At 40.2% G+C, this 26,889-nt stretch overlaps 1 long non-coding RNA gene across 1 annotated transcript; it reads right to left on the bottom strand.

Annotated features, from left to right (window-relative positions):
* Nucleotides 1-1,627: 1,627 nt before the first annotated feature.
* LOC106911838 (uncharacterized) lies at nt 1,628-4,888 on the bottom strand. The gene is made up of 6 exons (XR_015764357.1): nt 4,687-4,888; nt 4,094-4,270; nt 3,511-3,650; nt 3,274-3,403; nt 3,079-3,199; nt 1,628-2,023 (listed from the first exon to the last, which is right to left on the bottom strand). It is a non-coding gene; the product is annotated as an uncharacterized LOC106911838 (long non-coding RNA).
* Nucleotides 4,889-26,889: the final 22,001 nt, after the last annotated feature.

The raw sequence follows: 26,889 nt of genomic DNA, 5'->3' as shown, positions 1-26,889 counted from the left end.
GGAAATCCTGGAAAAAATCTTCAGTATCGAGAGAGAGAAAGTCAGAGAGAAGCTGCAAACATGGAGATGAAGAGAAAGATGATGAAGAGGAGGAACACAACAGGTCTATCGATCATGAATCAAATATCGGTTCAGTCACTGCAGATATTTATTCACGTTGAGGTTTTGGAGTTCGGTCCTTTAAAGCCACACATTTAGAAAATCCTAAATCATAAAAATCTTTCAACAATAAATAAACTGACTTAAAGTCGCTTCAGCCAACATCTGAGAAGATAATCATTTAAAACCGTTAAACAGATGACCAATGTCCGTTCACTGAAAGTGAACCTGCTGAGATCCAATTTATTTAATTCCTTTTAAACTTCCCTAAATCCCGGATGAAGACCCAGCAGCTTCAGAACCAACTACACGGACCGGACCGGACCCTTTCAGCTGCAACTAAAGTCTGTGAATAAAACTTTATATTTAGGATTTCTGAACGACTGTGCTGAGAAAACAGAGCTGTTGATTTTAGTAAAGCATCAAAGTTACTGGGCATTCCGGAAATGATGCAAGAACTTTCCATAAATTGATCATTAATGAGCTTTTATTGGGAATGATGTTTAGGAACGGTTTGGTCTGTAAATCAGCTCAATAACATGTTGAAAATCATCTTTTCTACAAAGTTTCTTTAAGCCGTGGTTCCGTGATCACCGTTCAGACCTGCAGGGAGTCGGGACTGACTCCCCCCTGCAGCCTGGTCACCTTTAACCTCCTCAGTTTCTGATTGGCTGTAGCAGAACCTTCAAGCAGCTTAAAGTCTCCATCTAAAGATACAAACATCTGAATACATCCATCATTTAAACTCATTCATGGTCATCTGCCATATCTTACGGAACCGAACACTTTGTAAAATCTTTTATGACAGGCCACGCTTCGCTCTGCAAAGCTTACTGCAGACCGGCAGCGCCTCTTAGTGGACACAAAGAAGAACTGCTTCTGGAGAAACTGGCTGCTGTTTGAACTATTCTGATGGTTTTTAGCACTTTGGCATCTTCATCCTAAAAGCTTTAGTCAAACTGGAGAGACAGGAAAAAATACTGATAAAAATATCAGTTGTGATAGAAAACAAAGGAACTAACCAGGAAACCTCTTAAGAGAAATGTTAAAACAGCTCAGAAAGTCCTGCATGTATTTACAGCAAATCCAAGGCCAGCAAACAGAGACGACTCCTAGTAAAAAACAAAACTAATATATTGGACGACATCTGACACACGGCTGTCTGCAGCAGAACGTCAGTTTTCCCATTAAACCATTTCCAGCTGCATCGGGCTTCCAGTCGAGTTATGAAAAATATCCAAAAGCAAATCTGCTGAGTGCTTTGGAGGAAAACACACAGCCAAAAGCCCAGTGTTGATTTAACTCCCAGAGTTAAATTAACTCCTTTTCAGGGTTTATATGGTCCACACTCTTCAGAGTTAAATTAACACTATGGGATGCAATGGTTGACACTGATAAAATAACAAAAAATAACTACTTTGTTAGGGTTAGTTTAACACTTTCAAGTGTTAGGTATTTACTCCAAAATGTGTTACTTTATGACTCTGGTTAAAATTAATTATAATACAGAAACACTAAAATAAATAAATCAATTTTAAACAATTGTTTTATTTTTTGCAGCTGTGTTTCCAACATTTTAAACTGTTGTACAGTGAACAAACATTCATTAGCTTTCCATTTGAGTTTTGAATATCAAAAGGCTAAGAAAGGAAAAAATGATTGTCAACTAAAAATATATCACTTGTTTTGCTCTCAAGTCTGGGTGGTTCCTTCATTTTGCCAACATCAATGTAATACAATGCAAGGATGTATAAAAATTCATTAATGCAGCATCATAAAAGACATAAATCACAAAATGTCTTGAATAACTCATCAAATGCTCCAAGGAATCCGTTTGCTTGGCATGGGATGAGTCACTTATCCATGATGATGTCAACCTTGGTCTTCTGACATCAAACAGCAAGGAGGTATGGCTGCAGCGTGACTAAAATTTAAAAAAAATATATACACCAAACATAAGAAACCAGGCATACCAGGATATTTAACTTTATATCTTTAAAATTATAACTTTAAGGATATTTTCAAAAGACCCTTATATATAGTTTAAGTTTGGTGTTGAGTATTACTCTTTGTATTACGTGTTTTCTGTTCAGCGTTACTTTTGTCCCTTAAGGCATACCGTAGTAGGGCAGCGATGACGTCGCCAACGTTGCTGATTTCTGGTGGGGACATTTGGTAACCGAACCACTGCGCTAACACGTGGGAAAGGCTTGCAAGATATGTGTTCTCCTTATAAGTGCGTCATTGAGAAGTAAGTTGCAATATTTGAGTGTTTACTGCAGCTAAATGAGTGATTTGAAGTTTATTCGTTTGCTGTTATTTCACCTGTTGCTAAGTCCAAGCTAAATGCTATGTGTGTGTTGTAGAGCATTGTGTTGAACATGCATATCTATTCTCAGTGGAGCAGAGGCATGGTTATTAGTTAACTGTGGAGTTAACCTGCCTTAGTTTGCTTAGTAATATTGACTTAGAGGTTTCCTTCTTAGTTTATCTAAGGTATAATGGCGTGGTGTAATGTGTAATGATGGGACACCTTGAACTTATTTTCTGTATTTTTGTTTATTCTAGGAAACCACACACACCTTCATGTAGACACATTTATGCCCATCCATGTTCATTGGATCAATATCTGTGATACAGTTTGGAAAACAGAGCAGTTAAAGGATCCTGCCTCGTGTCTTCATTAAACATCTGGTCCTGAGCTGGATCCTGGCCTGAGTGGTGTTCTGGCCGACACTCCAGGTTGAGAGCGGTGACAAACCTGAACAGTACCTAACAGTCCTTCAACTTTAGAGCAAACTCACTTACAGTATAAGTTTTATATCCTTAAAAGTTATAAAACTTTAAGGATTCATACAAACCAATGCAAGAAATTAATGTTTCCCCAGACATACTCAAAGCTGCGTTTAATCACCTGTTGAATGTAATGTCTATAAAAGCAAAGTGACAAATTACTACACACATTTTTATTTCAATTACCTTATAAAAGACAGCAGGTCTCGACTGCGTCCCACGCACTGATTCCTGGAGACTTCAGGTGGTTTTGGAAGATGTCACCATCCTCAGGTACTCCTCTCTGATTGGTTTAGCAGGAAGGTGCCTAACAGGAGATTTCATTTTAGTGAAAAAAATGGACTTTTTACCATAGATTTAGAAGTGCAAAAACACACCTACCTATGTTTATTAACTCTGTGAGCCACCAGTATGTTCACCACTTGTCTCCTTATCACTGAGGGTTTCTGTTGTTCCACTCTTGCAGAACTTCTTCACCACCAGACATATTTTGTAGAGCACCTTCAATCAGCTATGAAATTAAGAAAAATAGAAAAGGAAATAGACGGAGACATTTAGATTACCTACATACGGCACAACATGTTTAAAGAGCTTAGGGGCACACTGAAATCATGTTACCTTTTTAGCAGACACTACATTATCAGGAGTGTCAGGTTTTTGCTTCTTGCACAGTATCTCATCCATCATTATTGTGGAGGTTGATGCATTTGAGCTGAAGTTTGAGAAAGGCTCAGAAGCAGGTGAACCTGCTCAGAACTCTTAAGGAGAAGACAAAGCAAACCAGTTTCATCTTTTTGTAAAATCTTTAATTTGCTTTTATATCTCACTATCATGGCAGAAAACATTCAGCATAACATTGGCTTGTCTAATCAGATCACTGAATATTTCTCCATCAACTTCAGTATCTGTCGCACCCTTCAATGCAACTTTGGCATCAGGTGGCAGGAAAAAATCTTTCAATGACTGCAAAAGTTAAAGTGTAATTATATAATCAGCCAGATTTTGTAATTAGCTTTATTTGAGTTATTAGTATTTTGAGTTCATATGATTAGCATGGTGAACATATTGCAAAATTGAAAATACAATGGCTTACCCCTTTTACTCACCACAAATCTGTATTAGTGTTAAGAACCAAGTACATAAAAAAAGCCTATCATTCCCTCCCACCGACCCCACAGAGGTTAAATTAAAAACCACAAACCTTCCTCGTGGAGCTTGTAATGAAGACTGAGGCTGGTTTGGTTATGGACTCCAGGGTGTCGGGTTAGGACAAATAAGAGAACGTCCGAGTTCAGTATTGAGCTTTACTTGACTTTTATTAGCTCTTGAGGTTCCTCCATACACATGAAGGCACAGGTGTGTGTGTGTGTGTGTTTTTCTACAAAGATAAACAAATACAAATTATGAGAACCGGCCTGTAAATACTTTCACAAATAAACCAAATGTCCACAAAGTGAATAAATGTGTGTAAAGATTACTATAGACTAGCAACTGGTTAATATCTGAGTTTGAGAACGTAAATAATAATTACACATTAATAATCATCAACCCTGCTAATAGTGTCACATGATAAAACATACAAGAGAAATAAGGCATTTCAGTTGAAAGTGCCAACACAAATAACAGCTGCATCTAATTAACGAGCTTAATAGCTTAATGCTAAGCGGCTAACTTTTAGCTCTCCACAACCCGAGTAACCCACACCAAACGGCCATAATATTCAACAGGACAAAGTACAAGTACAGCTCTTAGGCATTTATGAAACCAAACTGAACCACCAACAGCATTACTTACATTCAATGGACGCACACAGTAGAAAGAGGTAATAAACGAAGTCTGTGTTGACATCCACACTACTCAGTACTCAGATCTATGAACAAATGTGGTCGAGGAGCCACCCAGTGGTGGAAATAAAATACTACATATAAAACACCTTCATAAAGGAAAACCAGTCTAGAGGGCTGAAAACAAATAACAGTCTTTTGTACAGAGCTGATGAAAGACAAACTCCCCTCCAATCTCATCCAACTTCCCATTCGTGTCCAGGTGACGATGATGCTGGATCAGCATTTTACTGATGTATGTGTGGCCTATGTGGATTTGGTGGCTTCTCTTGGTGTGGTAATGAATGACAGGGAGCTGCTCAAGTTGGCATCAGTCGTTTCTTTTATTCACCATCTGCACTTGACACAACAGGCATGGAGGTGAGGTCAGTCTGGGATAAACCAGCTCCTGCAAGGAGGAGCCATGATGTTACCGCGTGGGAAATTCCCACCACACTTTCTCACGCACTAAGCACTCCTAAAACACGACAAAAACGATATAATAGCAGAACTAGTGTGACCTGGATTAAACATATTTCAATAATATGCAAAAACGAAAACCATAAACATATTCAAAGTGCATAAATAATATTTCTTTATCACATAGCAGAGACACGTTACCTGTCAGTGATCCTCATGGCTCTGAGCAGGGGCGTAGGAATAAGTTTACAATTGGGGGGGACACATGTCGGAAATCTGAGATTCGTAAATATTCAACAGAAATATATCTTAAGTACGCTACTTAAAAAAAAGGCTATTTAATCTTTTACTTTATTCCTTTATAAATTGTGTCTTGCAAAAATAATGCATTTAAAATTTACATAATGCATTTGTTCATAAGATGTGAGCATATCACCAAACAAAATGACTGGAGTCTTTTATTAAGCAAAGGGAGATGTCTTTCAAGGGCTTCAGCCCTTGGCATATTTAGTGTCCGCATACACACTAGAAAATCAAATATTTCAGTTGGATTAAAAACAATTCAGTAGGCCACACAAGTGCAAAGTTTGATATGTTTTATTTTGTCAAACTTGCAATAATGGTCAAAAATGAATTTATATAGGTTGACTGACCATAGAACCATTTCTTTGATTAAACAAAATTCTGAGATGAAAGAGCCCTCACAGACAATGTAGTGAACAAATTATTCACACTTTTAACATTAAGTAAAAGAAGAAAAGAAAATCAATCAAAATATGCTTATTCAGTTTGTCGAACTGTATGACTAATTAAACCAAATCAAAAATGAAGAAATATTTACCAACAATAAATACACATTTAATAGACAAGCTTTTTAACTCACTGACTACAGTGTGCTTTAACTGTTGGAAAAGCAGTTAGCACAGAGATTATAGGCCACATAACCCTAGGTAGAGATCAACACCTCTGTGCTTCTGAACAATTGCACTTTACAGCCATGCATTTATAATTCGCCAAAAATGTGCCGGAAACATAAAAGGATGGCAAACACTGGCTTAGGCAAAAGAGCCAAAATGTTTTTTCCGCCTTTCATTTGCAGCCACAAATTGCTTGCAAACTGACTTCTTGTCCAGTAAATCAAGTTTATCTTTATGTACATGACAGACAGCAACATGATTAAGCCTGTTTTGAGTCATTGTAGACCGGAGCCACGTTTTGAGTCTACGAAGCGCACTGAAACTTCTCTCTGCCTCAGAGGATGAAACAGAGACCACCAAAAGCAACCTAACCAGAGTTTCCACTTGCCCAAAAAGTCTACGGACCTCTCCAGGCAGTCCACCAATGATCCCTGCAGCTTCTGCGCTGTTGCTAAATGAGTAGTTCAGTCTAAACATAGGAAGTTGCACTGAAAGTAACTCTCTATTCAACTCTGGGTATTTCCCAATGACTGCAGCATCAATCGTTCCACTGAGAAGTGTCTCTTCCAACTTTTGCAAAGTCAGCAAGTCATCCTGGTTAAATAGCCCAGTGAGCTGTGCATCTACAACATCCAATACTTTAAAGAATTCACCTCTGTAGTGGTCATTGGCACATTCAGGTTGATGTGTCTTAGCTCCTTCAGTGAAGCGTTTTGGGGGTGGCCTTCTCTGTGTAACTGTGATGGGTTTAACACCCAAAGACTGAACCTCAGCCATCGCCTTTTCAAACAGAGTGTTGAAACTTTCTTGATTTCTTTTAGCCTTAAGTGAAGTCTGAACAACTTTCACAGCAGTCCTCATTCCAGCAATGGTTTGAGTTCTCTTCTGGAAAGAGATGCTCAGGCATTCAAGCTCATCAATCACAGGTGAGGCAAGGATGAGACCCAAAACTGTTTTACCTTTCCTAAACTGCCCCAGCAGTCCATTAGCAGTGGATGCTGTGTTTGAGGCACCAGAAGCCATCTCCTGCAAGCTAGCCAGCACTGACCCATACTGTGACAAAACATCTCTGATTGCTTTGCTCCGTACTGCCCATCTTGTGGGGCAGAGGGGTTTTATTGCAGTGCACGATGGATTCTCTGTATGTGCTGTTGCTGCATGGATTGCCTTAAACTTCCCTGACTGAGAGAAAAGAACTCCAAGCTGGTTCACCCAATCCAATGCGTCTCTGATCAGAACTGAGGCTAAGCAAGCTTTCTGTGCAATTAAATTAGTGCAGTGTGCTCCACAATGAACAAAAAGTGCTAGTGGCTGCTCTTGCTTTATCAGTGCCTGTGCACCTGCATGCTTCCCAGACATATTGGCTGCTCCATCATAAGTTTGACCTCGTAAACCATGCATTGGTAAGTTTAATCTGAGCAGCACATCTTTAACAACAGCAGCAAGGCTTTTTCCTGTTGTTTCAGAAACTGAGTACAAGCCAATAAACTCTTCATGGGGCTTCATGTCACTGTCAATGTATCGCAGACAAATGCTTTCTTGTTCTTTCCCAGAAATGTCCTGTGTTCCATCCATAATAATTGCAAACTCAAAAATTGGTAGGTTTCTGATTGTATCTGCTATTTCACTGACAATACTATTGCTCATAGAACACAAGATTTCATTCTGTATCTGTGGACTTAGGTATTCTTTCTGAGACCTCAGCAACCACTTAGCCAAAAGGGCATCATCTTCTGCCAGATTTTTTAACAGTTGATACAAATTGCTGTCATCATCGTCATGCCCTCTCAAAGCTTGTCCCTGCCGTACCAAATATTTTATGGAGCTCACAATTTTCTCCAGACAGTGCCTATTGTCACCTTGCTGAGTTGCCAAAGCACTGGATAATTGGGCATTTATAGGATGACTTTCTTGTGCAGTCACAGAAACAGCATGACGATGTGTGTGACTATTTTCATGTGCTTTAAATTTTTCGCATGCTTTTTTCCAATTTTTAAATCCAGAAGTGATAAAGGCGGGTTCGGATTTTGCACCAAATGGTGTGAGTTTGTCCTGGTAAATTGCCATGCAATAAAAACACAAAATGCCATTTTTCACTGCATCATAATGTAGCCAGGGAAATTCCTTGTACCACTTTCCTTGGAAATGTAAAGTTCTGTTGGCTAGAGCTTGAGGGTCTATGAATTTTGGATGTGGCTGATTTGGCTCTGTTCTCTGTCCACTGACTTCAGAGTCTCTCAGCTGTGTGTCCCTAGTCTGAACTCCCTAGAAGGAAAAGTTACAATGTCACTCAATGCCCCTGAACTACACTTACTACAAGCAAAAGATTAAAATTTTCAACTTTTTTTGTGGACTCTCATGAAGTATCTACTCGTATGAGTTACTCTATCTTACCTGTTGATCCACTCCTGTCTCTCCCTCACTCTGACTTCCTGCCTCTAGCCCAGTTGCACTATCCTCTCCTTTTCCTGTCTCCTTTGTGCTGTCCCTGCATTGTTGCTCCTAAACATATGAGATGGTTTCAGAAATGAGGTACAGCTCTTGAGCCTAACATGGCCAATTTTAAATCAAACAAAACATTTTATTTGTCACATTACAGACTTTACGCGCAGAGTTAATCGCAGAGGCAAATAAAATAAATCCATTAAAATCCTTTCAGAGTATTATCTTATGGACTCTGAACTAAAGTCTTTCTGACAGGGAGCTGACAGTGTGTTGAAGAATTATGGACAGGGTGCTTTGAAGCATCTGGTTCAAAAACGCATTCTAAACCTTTGGTAGAAATCCATCTATCCTTCCATTTTCTGTACACCCTTGTCCCTTAGTGGGGTCTGGAGGTTCTGGTGTGGGGTACACCCTAGACAGGTCGCCAGTCTGTCCAGACCTTTGGTAGAAATGGCGCCTTTAATTCCAGTTTGCAGTACAGAACAGAGAAAACTACAGAGTTGTCAATGTTGTGTTAATCTATTTATAGTCTAAAAAGAGGAGCCAGCAGTTTATTTGAGGAAATAAAGGTGCAGAAGTTAATTTGTTGGTTAGCCGCTGCTAAGAATTAAAATTAACTCTCCCTGTGGTTTTAACTAACGATCAGGAGCGCGGCAGGTATAATATCTGTCCATTTCGGCGAAGCAAAACCACGCAAAAAATAAAAAATCCTCGTAAAACGCACGCCCAGACCGGGCTAATTTCAACACAAGGGCAACACAGGTGTTGCCCTTGTGTTGTGTGACTGTTACTCACACTGACGTTACTCTTTTTAAAAAAGCTGAGCAAGTCCTGCTGCTGTTTCAGCCTTTTAGTTGGTGGTGGCATTGTACTGAAATGAGATATATATATATAAAAAAAAGACATTTTGGCTAGCGTAGCAAACGTCTAGAGAAAGTTAGCAGTTAAATATTGGATGAGTGATCATCCCAAGACTAAGATGATTAAACCAAAAAGATTCAGTTCCTATATATGAAAGTGAACTGACAACAAGACGTTATAAATAAGCAATATTCATAGCAGCATTCCCGACAGACCATTTTACCTCATTCGCAAGTTTCTGACTTCTGTGTCGCTGTTTCCCTCCCTTCTGAGTGCTCACTCAGCAGTTCAGAGAGGGGAGGGGGAGTACCGTGACGTAACGCGATGCTGCGCCTTCAAAATAAAAGCACGCTAGTTAAAAAAATGTCAAAATCCAATATTTTGCGGTACAATTTTTTGGGGGGGACATATCCACCTGGCTTCAATATTGGGGGGGACATGTCCCCCCCGTCCCCCCCGCTTCCTACGCCGCTGGCTCTGAGGATTACCCATAATACCCCGCTCTTTCTTAGGTGAATGCAATACAACTTTTTACCAGCAGAAGGTGCATTTTAGCAGGATTTAACTTGAACTATTTAAGTATGTTACTTATGGAATAAATCTAGACAAAGCAAAAATGACTTAAGTCAAGTGTTCCCCTCAGTGCAATACTCCTATGCATGTTGGAGAATGTAACACTTCAGCGTGCTACCTGTTAGCCATGTGAATGTAAAGGCTAGTAGCATTTACATTATGTTGAGGAAAATAAATATTCATAGGGTTTAATACAGTTAAATCTTACGACATGTGAAAATAGTGGATTAAGTAAGAGTCCTTTGGATAACATCTTAGAGGGCTTTAAGTTAGTCCTGGAGAAAAGAATGTCTGTCATCAGGGAGGAACCACGTCATAAATTAACCTCGGCACACAGGCCGTGTCTCAGATGAGCAGCAGCGAGGAGACATCTCAAGTCATCTCCCTCAGAGAGACACTAAAACTTAAGGACAAACTAACAACACAGTACTAACAATAATTGCAATTTAATTAGTAGAATACAATTTAGTTAAAATTAACATGACTTGAACTAGTCTAATTTGTAGTTTTATATTAACAACTACATGGAGTCTCTAACCTAGGCCAAACGTAATATCAGTTAGTTAAATATAATCAAAATGAGCACATTAATTAGAAAATGTTTAGAATGAATGTGTTTATATTGACAATGCTCAGGTATATTCTATAAGTGTTTTATTCTTAAAATCTGTGCTTTGATCTAAGAGGATGCAGAAGTTCTGAAGCACTTTGCCTATCAGGCTTCATGTCGATTTAAAATTACTGCACTGATCTGGATTTGTAGGAATTACACGACAGGGAAATAAAATAGGTCTAAGACAGGTTAACTTTTGGTTGAACGCTGGTGGAAGACTAGAGGTTTTGTTCCAACCAGGAATTAGGAGTAACATCACATTTCAAACTGGCATGAGAAGAGCCGGCTCTAAATGACCCTATAGGTCTCCCTTGTCTAGATAGAGAAGCGCCGTAGCCCTGAAATTAAACAGGTCTCAGAAGGTAATAAAATTGCCTAAACTGAGTAATTTGAAACTGGGTCTATCCATACCAGGAGAACAACACGCCTTAATCGCGTAAATTAAAACAAAGGAAACACCTTGTGAATAAAAGTAAGGGCCCCAGAGGAACAAATCAGATTTGCTTTTGCAACTCTCCAAAGACGTCTTTGCCTTTTTATCTTTCTTCTTCTTTTCTATTAGTCTCAGGTAAATGAATGTCTGTTTTGGTGAGTTTGAAGTGTCTGTGTTGTTAATGTGATTTTATACTTTTAAATGTTAGAATAAATTCTGAAAATGCATGACGTGGAGCTCTGAATGTTAACTCTGTGTGGCTTTTATTTCCACGCATGGCATCAATGAATCCGGGAGCACAAGAGAATATAACGAGCCAGAACCTAATGATTTTGATTCTCTTAATAATTACCATGGCCAAAATTATGATTTTAAATGGTACAAAAATCAAACTTTATTTTTTACAAGTACACAGCCCAATATTTGTTTGTGTGTGTGTGTGTAAAAGTTGCAGTTACAATGGTGTTACTGTTGTAAGTGCGACAGCTGCTAACTAGCAACCCACACATGGGCTGCTAACTAATAAATCGGGTAGCTGTTGCAAAATAGACAAAGTATTAAATTAGTGGGAAAAGTCACATCATTATTATTATTTAAGAAGTTGCACTTACTGTTTAGAACAACAGGAGAAGAAAAACAAATGGAGCGTTTTCAAATTTCACTCCACGGAAGACGATGAAGGAGGGAGGAGCTTATTTTCCTCCCATTAGAGTTAATTCAACACCGATGGAATCAACTATAGAAAATAACTAACACTGGACACCATTCAACTAATCAAGGGTGTTAAATTAGAGGAATAAAATGTTTGTTTTCCTCTAGTGTCCCGAATTCAGGGTTCCTCATGTACAAAGTGGAAACCACACAGAGAACAACCGCTCGCCATTCAACTTCAGACATATCTAGGGTTTTATTCAGACAATTAAATGGACAGAAAAACAGATCAGGATCACACCTAAAACATCAAAAAGTCAAAACCATAAGCAGACATTAATTACCTGAGAAAAGTAGAAAAATTAACAAAATACAATAAGAGAAAAAGCAAAGGCGCCTTTGGGAACTGCTCATGCGGCTGCAAACAAAGCAATTCGATTTGCTTCTGTGGAGTGGAGGTTTTTATTAAGAGGTGTAGTCCTAATTTTAATATATGCATTGAAGGTGTGTCCTCTCCTTTTAAACCTCTAAGCATTTTCAAATTACCTAGATGGGATGGTCTAAATGATTTTGTCACCTTCTTTGAGACCTACTCAAAACCAAAGATGAAGAGAGAAAGAGCAAAGGTCCAGAGTCAGTAAAAGTCAGAGAGCAAAGGTCATTCTCAAACAGGATTTTCTCATGTCGGTTACATCTGGAATCTCTCCTGGTCCTCCCTTTCTAAACATTTGAACAAAGACCCTTGTTCTCAGAGATTTATTTTTCACCTAGACCTTGTTTTGTTTTTCTCTAACCCTAACCCTTCTCAGCCCGTTCCCGTAGCAGTGGATTTCCTCCCTCATTATTTTCCAACAACAAATATTTCCAGTGAACGAAGCGTACAGCTCCTTTTAACCTCCATCTTCCATTTCTGACGCTGGATCTTCAATATCCTCAAGTTTGAAATGGCAGGCAGCTACAAGCCGTGTGTTAGCTGTAGTGGCTAAGTTTTGGCTACAGTCCGCTGTCGCCTTGATAAGGCAATGGATGGTACCGGCTAATTACTGGACACAACAGCACACCACAAAACCCAGTTGTTGTACCAGTAGCTCACAGATATTTTAACTTTTGCGTCTTGTTCATTGTACAGCTCTTGCAGCTTTGGCTAAAAAGATAGGAGCCCATAGACATGAACACGTAGACGCCTCATGGAGCGGGTCAGAGGTCATGGAGTGGCTCGGCCCGTTGCTGCGATACGTCACAGCGTCCGCCATATTGAATGTCCCAGTAAGCTAATACAGGTAAATGGACCGAACTTCACAAAGTGCCGTTCTACAAAGTATTTTAAGTTAATTCCTGCCATTGACACATTTTCTCACACATTAATATATTTGGCAATCAGAGAAATGACTAAAGAGAGTTTCTAACTTTTGATGTGATTATTTAATTGTTTTGGGGCATTTCTGAATAAAGAGCTCAATGTTTTATTTGATAGAAATTATTCTGATCATTTTTATATTAACATTGATGAACAGACATTTTTACAGTGAAGAACATATTTACATAATTTAATGTACATTTAACATTTCAGGACAAGAAACAAATAATTTTCTTGTATTTATATTTTATACATTGAGAAATGACTTTAGATTTATAAATCATTGTCAAACATTAAACTACATATTTTTCTTACTTTTTTCCAGAGAATTTACAGAATGCCAACTCTGCTATTGACAGCAAAGAGTGAAAATAATCCTAACAGTAAATTATTCTTATTTCGTTACATAAGCTACATTAATACACTAATACTTCAGACTGAGATATTTAAAAACACACAAAAAGTGATAGAATAAAATATTTATTATACTGGGAACACTGGGAGATAAATAAATAATTATTAATAATGACACAAATAAATAATGACAAATAAATAATGATTAATACTGAATTTTATATATATATATATATATATATATATATATATATATATAGTGAGCCAACTGTCAGAGCTCCAAAGAGGTGCAATGAAAAGATCAGTACCCAAGAAGTACAGCCAGATGCCCATACCTGAAGCACTCGAAACTGCCAAACAAAGGCTCCAAGCCTTGGCCAGCCGCCTAAAGAGATACACAAGAGAGAATGAAGCCAGGAGGATCAACCGGCTCTTCTCCACCCAACCAGCTAAAGTGTACTCTCAATGGCAGGGTACTAACAACAGAGCAGACCCACCAAGGCTGGAGACTGAACAATACTGGAAAGGCATATGGGAAAGGGAGGCGTCCCACAACAGCAATGCACAATGGCTAACCTCTCTACGAGAGGACCACAGCAACCTCCCTGAACAAGCCCCGGTAACCATCACTGTGGCAGATGTCCAAGACAGAGTCTCGGGTATGAAAAACTGGACAGCACCAGGGCCTGACATGATCCATGCCTACTGGCTAAAGAAACTCACTGCCCTCCATGAGCGACTGGCAGCTCAACTGAACCAGCTGCTACAGGATGCGACTCACCCTGACTGGCTAACTGAAGGGCGCACAATCCTGATCCAGAAGGACCCCTCAAAGGGTTCAGTCCCATCCAACTATCGGCCGATAACCTGTCTCTCTACAACATGGAAGCTCATGTCAGGCATCATAGCGGCTAAGATAAGCGGGCACATGGATAAATACATGAGCACGGCACAGAAGGGCATCGGCATAAATAGCAGAGGAGCCAAACACCAACTCCTTGTAGACCACACAGTCGCCCGAGACTGCAAAACCCGACACACCAACCTGTGCACCGCTTGGATTGATTACAAGAAAGCCTATGACTCAATACCACATACCTGGATCATTGAATGCTTAGAGATGTACAACATCAACAGGACTCTAAGAGCCTTCATTGCAAACTCGATGGGGCTGTGGAAAACCACCCTTGAAGCCAACTGCAAACCACTTGCACAAGTGTCCATCAAATGTGGCATATACCAAGGAGATGCTCTGTCCCCACTGCTGTTCTGCATAGGCCTGAACCCCCTCAGCCAAATCATCAAGACTGGCTACGGATACCGACTTAAGAATGGGGCCACAATCAGTCACCTCCTCTACATGGATGACATCAAGCTGTACGCCAAGAGCGAGCGAGACATCGACTCACTGATCCACACCACCAGGATCTACAGTACTGACATTGGGATGTCATTTGGACTAGAGAAGTGTGGTCGGATGGTTACAAAGAGAGGGAAGGTCGTCCCCACAGAAGGGGTCTCACTCCCAGAAGGAACAATAGCAGACATAGAGCACAGTTACAAGTACCTGGGAATACCACAAGCAAATGGCAACCTCGATGAGGTCACAAGGAAAGGAGCCACAGCCAAATACCTCCAACGAATAAGGCAAGTCCTGAGAAGCCAGCTCAATGGCAAGAACAAGATCCGTGCAATAAACAGCTATGCCTTACCAGTAATCAGATACCCTGCCGGAATAATTAGCTGGCCAATGGAAGAGATAAAGGCCACGGACGTTAAGACTCGGAAGCTACTAACCATGCATGGAGGGTTCCACCCCAAATCCAGCACCCTGGAGTGTGAGAGCCACTGTCCAGGATGAAACATCCAAGATCCATAAATACATCAAGGACAAAGCCTCAACGGACGATGTGCTCAGCGAATGTCTCAGGCAATGGGGAACAGAGGACGAGGTGCTGGAGGAACCATCATGGGAAGACAAGCCCCTACATGGGATGTACCACCGACAAATAACTGAAGTGGCTGATATCAGGAAATCCTACCAATGGCTGGAGAAAGCTGGACTCAAGGACAGCACGGAGGCCCTCATCCTGGCTGCACAGGAACAGGCCCTAAACACCAGAGCAATAGAGGCTCAGATCTACCACACCAGACAAGACCCAAGGTGTAGGTTGTGCAAGGAGGCCTCTGAGACAGTCCAGCACATAACAGCAGGGTGCAAGATGCTGGCAGGGAAAGCGTACATGGAACGACATAACCAAGTGGCGGGCATAGTGTACAGGAACATCTGTGCAGAATATGGACTGGAAGCCCCGAGGTCAAAATGGGGGACACCCCCAAAGGTGGTGGAGAATGACCGAGCTAAGATCCTGTGGGACTTCCAGATCCAGACAGACAAGATGGTAATGGTGAACCAACCGGACATTGTGGTGGTGGATAAAGAGCAGAGGAAAGCCGTTGTGGTGGATGTAGCAATACCAAGTGACCACAACATCAGGAAAAAGGAGAAACTGGAGAAATACCAGGGCCTCAGAGAGGAACTGGAGAAGGCCTGGAAGGTGAAGACCACAGTGGTGCCTGTGGTCATCGGGGCCCTCAGGGCAGTCACCCCCAAACTGGAGCAGTGGCTCAAACAGATCCCAGGAACAACATCAGACATCTCAGTCCAGAAATGTGCAGTTCTAGGCACAGCCAAGATACTGGAGGAGAACCTCAAGCTCCCAGGCCTCTGGTAGAGGACCCGAGCTCAGAGGATGAAAGAGAGAGAGACCACCCGCGGAGGGTGAGAAGGGAATTTTTTTTTTTATATATATAATGTATGTATATACATACATATATATAGACAGATGTATGTTTTCCAGCTTCAGAGGTTCAGCAGCTGAGGTCCATCCGTGCTGCAGTGAATCCGTCTCTCTTTATAGATTTCTCCCTCTTCTTCCTCACATCGTGTCTTTAGGAAACTTTCAAAACAAAAACGGAAGATTTAGGATGTATCTTACTTTGACAGAGTGAAAGAATATAAATAATAGTCTTTACCACCTGTGTAAACTTTGCTGATCAATGTTATAACTTTTATAAGTTTTTAATATATGTTACATTGTTTAATCTCTTGTGTCAGATAATCTTAGCCAATGAATAATTAATTGTTTTAGATTTACTGAATCTCAGTTAGTCTTCATAGCGGGGCTGAACCCGTATTACACCAAGCACTGTAGCTAATATTAGCTGCTATCTCGCCGGTGGACATAAATACAGTAAAGTAATATTCTAATCACAATATATACACAATAATATGTCCATCTTACTTGTGAAATGTTGTCTGTGGAGCCCTCACATCAATAATCCATCGATCAGAACAACAATATCCCTCAGTGCTGAGGCATCTTCTGCTGTTTTGGTTGAGCAAAGTAGGAGGGACGACCGCTCCAAGATGGCCGCCGTATTTCCTGCGCCAGAGCAGCCAATGCGGGTCTACTCTTATATTATTTCTATGGCTGAAGCTAGGTTAGCAGGTTAGCAGAGGCACGCGCCGCATGCGCAGCGTGTCGCAGCAGCTCGTGCACCTCTGGATGTTTTTAACTCGGCGCCGTTCACACAAACTGGAAGATGCTCTCCCTTGCGGCTCCAATGTAAACCTTAACTATAAACGCCATGCTGCTGTCTTGGCTCAAAAATGCGCTCAACCCGAACTGTCAAAAACGCGACTATAACTCAGCCTTCATTCCCTGACATCTCCGCTGTACCACCGACAGAGAGAAAAGGGAATGTAAGCTCCGCGGCTGGGCTGATAGTTTACAATCAGTCAACTCTCACTTTGTGAATAATGTCAGAGTTGCTACCTGTAACTAGTCCGGCTCCTTCGTGGGCTGGCAGTTTTGGCGGGACTGAATCGCTGCCAACGAAAAAGTCCGGTTCATCAAAAGATGCGTCCAGTTATTAGCTTTTCTTTCCTTTCTTTTTTCCATCCTTTTCACTTTGCTGCTTCGTGGAGCTCCACTCATTTTAACTTGGTCTGTAAAAATGCTCTAGCTAGTTTGCCATCTGCCAACATATCAATCATAAAAGCTCCTAAACAAGTTGTTCAAAGCCGACTTGCTTTCAGCCGTACTTTCACCTGCAAATATGGAATTACCAACACTGATGATGGTGGACGGCTAGTGACGAGCTTTACCCAGAATGCACTTGGAGACAATAAGGACGATCCTCTTGTAATTTTGTATGTCATAAATTTAAATGTAAGAGTGAAAATAAAGCCAGTGATGTAGCACAAGATTTTACTCAATATTTTACACCCACTATGTCACCAAAATCAGTTGGTCTGGTAAAGTTTTTAGTAACCATGAGTCAACAATGACTGGGGCAGCCTGCTATATATAGTACTGGGCAACGTGTTGCATAACTTTACTCAACAGGAGAGGGCCCGGCTTCTCCAGCTCTCAGAGATGATAAAGGCTTGGATCCCTGCAGTCATATTCTGCCCGCCACCCCCCCCCCCAAAGCTCCACCTTGCTGAAAGCAACTATGATCTAATTGTTGTTCAGTTTTTTACTAACAGATTTTAACTATAAGATTCTTTGCCATAACTTGAACCCAATTAATGTGACATGTGAGTAAGACTTTTAAAAGGAGGCCCCACGGTCTCATCTGCTGGATTGGATTCAGAAAAGGACTTCAAGTCTCTCCTTAAGAAAGACCTCTGGTGGACAAAGCTGCAAACAGCACCCTAACCCTGTAGAAAAATAAATAATCATATCACAAAAAAGGTCCATAGTAAAAGAATAAAACAATATAAAAAATATATAAAATTAAACATGACGCATAATATTATTCACTGAGTCATAAATAAATGATTCCACAATCGTGAGGAAAATCTGACTTACTAAATATACTAAGTATATATATATACTAAGTATGCTAAATTTTAGCATACTTGAAGCCAGACTAATCATCTATATACTGTATGTTCTGGACTATAAGGCGCACCGGATCATAAGATGCATGCTAAAACATACGGTCAACAACAACACTAAAAAAGGTAACGGAAACAAAACAGTAAGTTTAGTTGAACTTTATTTGACTACGTAACAATACACTCACGTTATTTTTTATTCTTCTTCCACAAATCCATGAAAGTCCTCCTCTTCTGTATTTGAATTGATCAGCTGGGCAATTTCGCCATCAAACATGCCAGGTTCCCTCTCATCATTATCAGAGTCAGACTCGTTGCCAGGTGGCTGTTCAGCAGTGGTAGGGTTAGCGGCTTTAGCGAAGCTCGGACAACAGTTAAGGCTGATACATTAGCCCAGGCATCCACCATCCATTCACACATGGTGGCATAACTCGCCCGGCGCCGCCTCCCCGTCTTAGTAAACGTTTGTTCAGTCTGTCGTCCATCCCTCCCACGCCGCTCACAACTTGTTTGAATGGCCTTCTTACACCGATGTCCAGCGGTTGGAGTTCTTCTGTTACTCCTCCCGGAATGACGGCTTCACTTCCTTTTTCACAGTAGCAGTGAGATGGACACGCATGGAGTCGTAGATGAACAGGGACGGTGATGCGTGGAAAAACCTATCTGGTTTTTACCGGAGCCGTATGCTGCAGAACTTGGACAACAATCTCTGATTGGTTTACTTTAAACTTTACGTCTCTGTGTCAGTGCACATATAAGGCGCACCGGATTATAAGGTGCACTGCTGATTTTTGAGAAAATTTAAGGCTTTTAAGTGCCTTATAGTCCGGAAACTAGAAAATTCCTGAATAAATGTAACTGGGGCCTGCTAAAGTATGCCCGTCGATTTAGACCCAGGGTTCTGATGCTAAAAATTAGCATTAATACTAAAGAAAGCTGAAATGTAGTCAATAACCTGTGGAGAGTCAGAAGCATGTTGACTAAACTTTACCTGTACCATTCAGCAGTGGTGGAGAAAGTATTCAAAAAATGTACTTAAGTAAAAGTACAAATACACAGTCAAAAATGTACTCAAGTAAAAGTCAAAGTACCACATTAACATTTTACTTAAGTAAAAGTAAAAAAGTACTGGCTTTTAAAAATACTTAAGTATTAAAAGTAAAAGTACTTGCTGAATACATAACCTAATCGCTAATATCATTAAGTGTGTCGATAGTATTTAATTTGAATACATCATAAATGTGCCATTTTAATAAACAATGCCACAGATTAAACATGTTCTTATTGTGTTTATTCTCTGTAAGAGTTTAGACTTAGATATGTGCTTCTATGCATCATAATTTCAGGGATGGAAACATCTTGTCTCCTGTCCTAACATAGCATGAACTTCATTAGTGACATTTATTTAGAAAGAAATCCAACTGAAAGGGGATGGAACGAAGGTGTGGGGGGGAAGACATGCAATCAAGGAGCCACGTAGCAGAGTTGTAGTCTAGACCACCGACCCGAGACCAAGACCAGCGCCCTGCGCTACATGACAAATGAAGTGCACCTATCAAAATTGGTTCTCAGATTGATCTGAAAGATCCCCATTTCCATAAAAACACCTAGATATTAAATACTTAGAACTGAAATATATTTAACCAGTATCAATTAAAACTCATTTCATTCTGTTTTGCTTTCATTGCTGTGCTACAATCCGCAGAGGTCTCCTGGCATCCCTATAAAAATAACGCCCTGGGCGGTTGCCCATATTGCCCATGTCAGAAACCACAACTGTCTGCACCATTAAACCATGAAACATAGCAATTAACGGTAAACAACACTATGAACACTGTCCAACGGCGCAACAAGCAGAAGGAGCACCGTCACTGTTCTCATCCTCCCTCCCACTGCATGTTTGCCACCATGACAGGAGATGAAATCAATCAATGAGTATGCTCTGTGTTCATACGTTCAACTTTTACTTATTCGGCAATTAAATAAATGTGTGCGTGCACACACACATATATATATATATATATATACATATATATATATGTATAAAAAAAATTCCCCTCTCACCCTCCGTGGGTGGTCTCTTTCATCCTCTGAGCTCGGGTCCTCTACCAGAGGCCTGGGAGCTTGAGGGTTCTGCGCAGTATCTTGGCTGTGCCTAGAACTGCACATTTCTGGACTGAGATGTCTGATGTTGTTCCTGGGATCTGTTTGAGCCACTGCTCCAGTTTGGGGGTGACTGCCCCGAGGGCCCCGATGACCACAGGCACCACTGTGGTCTTCACCTTCCAGGCCTTCTCCAGTTCCTCTCTGAGGCCCTGGTATTTCTCCATTTTCTCCTTTTTCCTGATGTTGTGGTCACTTGGTATTGCTACATCCACCACAACGGCTTTCCTCTGTTCTTTATCCACCACCACAATGTCCGGTTGGTTCTCCATTACCATCTTGTCTGTCTGGATCTGGAAGTCCCACAGGATCTTAGCTCGGTCATTCTCCACCACCTTTGGGGGTGTCCCCCATTTTGACCTCGGGGCTTCCAGTCCATATTCTGCACAGATGTTCCTGTACACTATGCCCGCCACTTGGTTATGTCGTTCCATGTACGCTTTCCCTGCCAGCATCTTGCACCCTGCTGTTATGTGCTGGACTGTCTCAGAGGCCTCCTTGCATATATATATATATATACATATATATATATGTATATATATATATGTATATGTATAGCAATGTACACAAGAACAAAGAACGGCTCTCAGTGAGGCTTCAGTCCTACAGGACTTAGTAAAGATCCATCCAGAAGAATCGGATCGTTCCTGAATGTCATATCAATGCAGACTTTGGTCACAGCGTTGTCCCATATGAACACCTCAGTCAACACCTCCACACAATAATTCAGGCATGATTGACAACTGTTTTTCATTGCAGATGCAACATGTGTCTCTGTACAGCTAGCTTTGCTAGCATCACGTCCACAGATCTTACTTTTCTTTAAGCTTTTGTTGAGAAAATAAATTTAAAATAAGCTAGTTTTAAAACTTAATATGTCTTGATTCAAATGGCCTAAATTGTGGTTTTAAATCAGTGACTTATTCTGGCCTATTGACCTTTATGTTACCTGTAGTTACAGCAGATGGTTTGCTAGGATCGTTTTAACTGCCTTTTGTCTGTGAGAAAACAATACAGTGGAAGTTGTAGCTTTTCACACTCATCTGTGAAAGGCCGTAAACACGGCAGGGGTTTCTGGCTTGAGATAGAGGGTCAGAGATAGCTCCTGGTTGGAGGAGCAAAGGTACGCCTTATTTGAATAAATTAAATACAAGAGGATAAAACTTTCTACACAGATGTAACAAATCAGATTTGCTCTTGCAATTCTCCAAAGATGTCTTTGCACGTCTTTGCTTTTCTTTCTTTCCTTCTTTCCATTTATGTCAGGCAAATGAATGTATGTCTCCGTTGTTCTGCAGTTTCTGGTGTAAGTTTGTGCATTGTCTTACTTCTAAGTTTATGCATTGTCTTATATTGGATTAAACTCTGTAATTCTGTGATGTCAACACGCATTGTTGTTTCCTTGTGCCTACACGTGGCCCGCCGAGAGGACCTGGGATCTAAAGGAAGAGAGAGCCAGACTTTTTCTAAAGTTAACCTATTTTTAGGAATTTCTTCCTTAACACTTTCCTTCCAAGTGACGCTAAAAGTTGGACAAAGTCCCACCGTCTGTGAAAGCGAAGCGCTGCTGGTTTTACATGTCGCCATATCTTATGATTTATGCAGCTATTATATTACTGACGATCAGACAGACATCTTCTCCCGCTCAGAGGAAACCACTGCGCATGTCTGGAGCTCCGCGTGCCAGTAAAGGTGGAGGCGATGGGTGACAACAGACACTAAGTCACGTTATTGCTCGGATTTTACGGCGCCACCTTAAGACCCTGAACTTCACATTTTAACGGACAAAAAGAGCAACGCGATTTGGATGTAACGAGTAACGCGACAGTTTAGTAGAAATGTAGGGAAGTAGAAAGTACAGATACTTACTGTAAAATGTAGTGGAGTAAAAGTAGAGAGTACCCATTATTAAATATACTTAAGTAAAGTACAGATACATGAAATTAAATTTAAGTACAGTAACGAAGTACTTGTACTTTCGTTACTTCCCACCACTTCCATTCAGTATGTTGCATAAGGTAAAATTATCCAAAATGCTAATAATAGCATGAATGGTATCAGTAGCATGTTGTCTCTCATTAACTTACTCCATTCAGTATACTAAACATGGCTAATAAGTAAAAAAAAATGGCTAAAAGCTTATTTTAGGTGAAATGCTAATGCACTGGCTTGCTCAAGCCAGTGCCATAGCTTGAGATGAAATCCTAATAAAGGCTTATATTATTGCACCGCCTATGGCGGTGCACGAACTCAAGGGAAAAATATTATTAAACTTAATGTAGTTGCACCACCTGCGGTGGTGCACTTACCCTAGGTGTAGGGGATTAATGAGGCTTTTATTTTGAAATTTTCAGTAGGCTTCATTTGAAATGGCAACACTAAAGGCGCTTTCGCACTGCATGGAAAGGAACGGTACGGTACGGACTAAGGCCGCCATCGAAGCGGTGCTGGACGTCATTATTTTTAAAACTATATAGTAGTGAGAGCTAGCTGTCAACGGAAAATCAACGTCTAACAAACAACCAGCGGCCAATCAGCTGCTGGTTCTAAGCAGAACCGCTTGGCCGGCATGATTGGAACCACAGCTCTTGTGGTTCCATGGGGCCGGGTGGAACCGGTCGCAAGTTGTAATGTGAACATGCTCGGAACTGTTCCGTTCCGTACCGTTCCGTTCCGTGCAATGCGAAAACGCCTTAATTCCATGTGTAATAGTGGTTTGGTTAATCCACCTGTATAATGCCCAAAACAGCAAGTAGTTCTAACTGCAAGCTGAGGCCTCCTCTGTAATAATTGAGTGTTCCGCCATGTTGTAGTTCTGACCTTCTGCTCTGCCCTCTGTATTAAAGTGTTCCGCCGTGTTTAGTGTTCCGCCGTGTTTAGAACTACAGAGTCTTTGTAGTCCAAACCAGCAGCTCTGGTTTGTCTGTATTCTGTTGCTATAGCGATGGGTCCTCTGCCAACTGCTGTGTGTGTGAGACAGAAAGCTGGCGGAAGATTCCTATCTTTATGAGACACACAGTCAGTTTTGATGAAAAAAGCAGTCGGAACAACTGCTTCCCGTTCAGGATCCGTAAGGCTGATCCAAAAACCGTTTGAAGCATATGAGAGGGCTATTTGTCGTCTCCAATAGTACCGTGATTCATATCTGTAGGTCACTCACAGAAATAGCAGCGATGAGAGAAAAATAGTGTGCGCTGAGCTCAGAAATTTTTCAGAAAAGTCTGAAAATGAATGGTGGAGTGCCTGAGGTTACCCTGTCACATGATTTTGTTCTGAAGCACCTTCACAGAAAACTGTCAGTCCTAGAGAAATTTCAAAAACATTTTACGGGAGCAGGCATGTGTATCAATGTCATGACCAACTTTCACGTCAATAGAGCAATTTTTGCAGCCATGAGAGCGATTTCAAAATTATTTTTGGGTCAAAAATCCACTCCGTTTCTCACTCTAAAAAAGTGGCAGTTGGTGTCAGTTACACTCTGTGTTTCGGCAGTTGGAAATTTCGCCCGTTTTTCGCTTTTTACGTCGCCATCGTAACTCCGATCCCCAATAAAAAATAATGCTAAGCCTAAGTGAAATAGTATAATTAGCACAGGAAGTGCAAATTAGTACAAAACCAGAAATATTTGAAAAAGTTGAAACAGTGAAACATAGCAAAAATCATAAATTAGCAGAAGCAGAAATTAGTACAAAACCAGAAAAAATTGAAAAAGTGAAACATAGCAAAACAAATATAAATGACTGCTGCAGAAATGCAAGAAAAAGCTGAGAAAAGGTTAAGGAGTAGAAGAAAGCATAGAGGACCAAAAGAAGTATATTTGCAGAATGGTTGATGGACAAATGCAAGAAACATGAGAACAAAGATTAAGATGTAGAAAGAAAACAGAAGAAAGCTACAGTCATACATTGTAGAAAATGTTAAGTAATGAAATTTAGCAAAGGTATAGCAGAATTCAGCTGGAGAAGCAAAAGTTTTTGCGCAACCTGAATTATTTGAAAAAGCCAAAAAGTGAAACAGGGCTTAAGAAATAGCATAATTATCACAGGAAACGGAAATCAGTACAGAACCAGAAATAGTTGAAACAACTGTTTTGCTGTTTCACTGCAAGCAGCAAAAATCATAAACACTATATATATAAAAAAGTGCCGTGCAGTCTGGCAGTCTATCATGAAAAATTAATATATTATAATAAAATCATTCATAAAGATATTTTCCCACTGTACTATAAAGTACCTATTTTTAATTTCATTTAACCAAGACCAATGGGGTGTTTTTCCTTCAAAATCGCTGAATTTTCGCATTTTCCCATTCAAATGCTTGGAAGCGAAGCCGGTGAGACAGCAGTGAGCTGAGCCTCATCTGATGAGTCTTTATCAGGCATTTGAGATGTGGCTCCACTCTTCTACATTGCTCCAAAGGAGACTTATGAACCACTTCCAAATGTGCATTTGATACTTGGACAATGACCTACATTTGAAAATGTGTAAATGTTTCTAGTTTAATTTGACCTGCAAGTTTATCTTTCATGTGCGTTGTATAGCACTTTAGTGTCATTAAATCATTGTTGCTTTTCAGAGCATCAAGCGATTCCTTCTTCGGTGGACATCAGGTTAACATCCTCATGGGCTTTCTGATGTGTCCTTTGATAAGTAAATTTACAAATGCATCCAGAAACCTTTCCAGTTTCCTGGTGATTGAATAGATTAACTTGAGCCAGTGTGACTTTGGCAAGATCCTCCCAGCTGAACTCTGAGGCATCTTCTTTCAAGCCATGTAAACACTCCTGGTGTTTTTCTGATAAATGGTTGTGAAGAATCTGGACATTATGTGTGTGAAAGACAACAATAGAGGTGCATTCCACTTTTCTTCAAGCTGGGGTTAAAACTTGAAAATAAGTTATTTACAACTTTCTTGATATAGTTGTGCAAACTCCTCTGCATTTTGGACAGCTTGCTTATTCTTGATCTTCAGTCCATCAGTCTTAATGAACATGGCTAAAGAATGCATGTTGTGATCAACTTTTGGAGTGAGAGATGGTTGTTGATATTTGATACTTTCGTCTCTGAATCTAGCCAGATGTCTTGCAGCAGTGACAACTTGAACATACCTCTCAGGCTTTAGAAGATTTTTTATAACTCAACAGGAGCAATATTTTTTGCTTCAAGTAGCAGTCTGCCAAGCTCTCTTACCTTTTGATGGATGTACTGGTGCTGGATCACTATGCTCTTGTTTTTGTGGAACAATCTGTATCCAAACTCTAGTATGCATTGATCCTTCTTACATGCAACTGTGATCTCATCTTATTGCATCTCACTTAGAAACTCCCGGTATGAATTACTGAACTCTAGAAGTGGTTCAGCAAAGACATACAATTCTTTTTTTTCTTGTTTTTTGGAAGACTTATCTTGAGGCTTGATTTTACAGGACCAAAAATCTCTCCACATTCTCTTTTTTTAACAGTCCATAGCACTACAAACAATGTTTGAATATTTCTCCTTCTGTTTTCTTCTTTGGTTGTTTACATGCAATGATCTTGCCTTGGTTTCTTTCCAAAACTTCAGTGTTTTGCTCAAAGTTTCCCTTATTTCGTAAACAATCCAATTGGAGTTGTCTTTTTTTTAAATTGTTTGGCAAACTATAAGCTTTTGCAACTGCTACTTTATCCATGTGTTTGTGCATCAGATGTCTTAACATTTTTTGAACAAGTACACCACAATACACACATTGATGTTTCTTGGTTCTAGAGCCATCTTCCTTATTTTGAACAATAAACAGATGTTTCCTCCAGTGGTGCCCTTTCATTTTTACATGTAGTGGCTCTGGAATAATGACTTTCAAAGCTCCTACTCTAACTCAACTCACCCTTGCCCTGCCTGCTAAACCTGCTTCTGCTTTGACTAAATAACATAAATTCATCCTTTGGACTAAAGAAAAGTTTCTTTGGACCTTTTTCCATAGAGAATTCCACGTTGGCTTCACTGTCTGTGCTTCCTCCACTGGTTGCTATTTTCATCTAACCCTGCTAAACTCCTCTAAACAATTTGGACAAACAAGAAAAGAAAGAAATTTGTATTTCTTCCTCTATTAGAAATTAATGATACAAAGTCAGGCCTTTATTTAAAGTCCAATTTAAAAACAAAGATCTTAACTCTGTAGGTACATAAAGAACTTTGCATATAGAAGTGAAAATTTTTGCCAGTTATCTCAAAAAGTTAAACTCATACAGAATCATTACCAGAGTGATAGATTCCACACCTTTCTTTCCCATAATTTTGATGATTATGGTGTAAAGGTAAAGAAAACCCCAAATTCAGTGTATAAGCAATAAACTTCATGATGTCACACCTTAGTCCACTAATTAACTCCAAATACTTGCAAAGGTGTCCTGAGCCTTCAAATGGTTTTAATTAGTAGAGACACAATGATGCTGAAGATTCTCTTCTGGTCATCTGTGAAGTCAACAGTCACCTATATTTAC

Source organism: Poecilia mexicana, unplaced genomic scaffold (genome assembly GCF_051168715.1).
Source record: "Poecilia mexicana isolate PSO_F unplaced genomic scaffold, ASM5116871v1 scaffold_10, whole genome shotgun sequence".
Lineage (NCBI taxonomy): Eukaryota > Metazoa > Chordata > Actinopteri > Cyprinodontiformes > Poeciliidae > Poecilia > Poecilia mexicana.
This window is presented reverse-complemented; position numbering and strand designations above follow the sequence as displayed.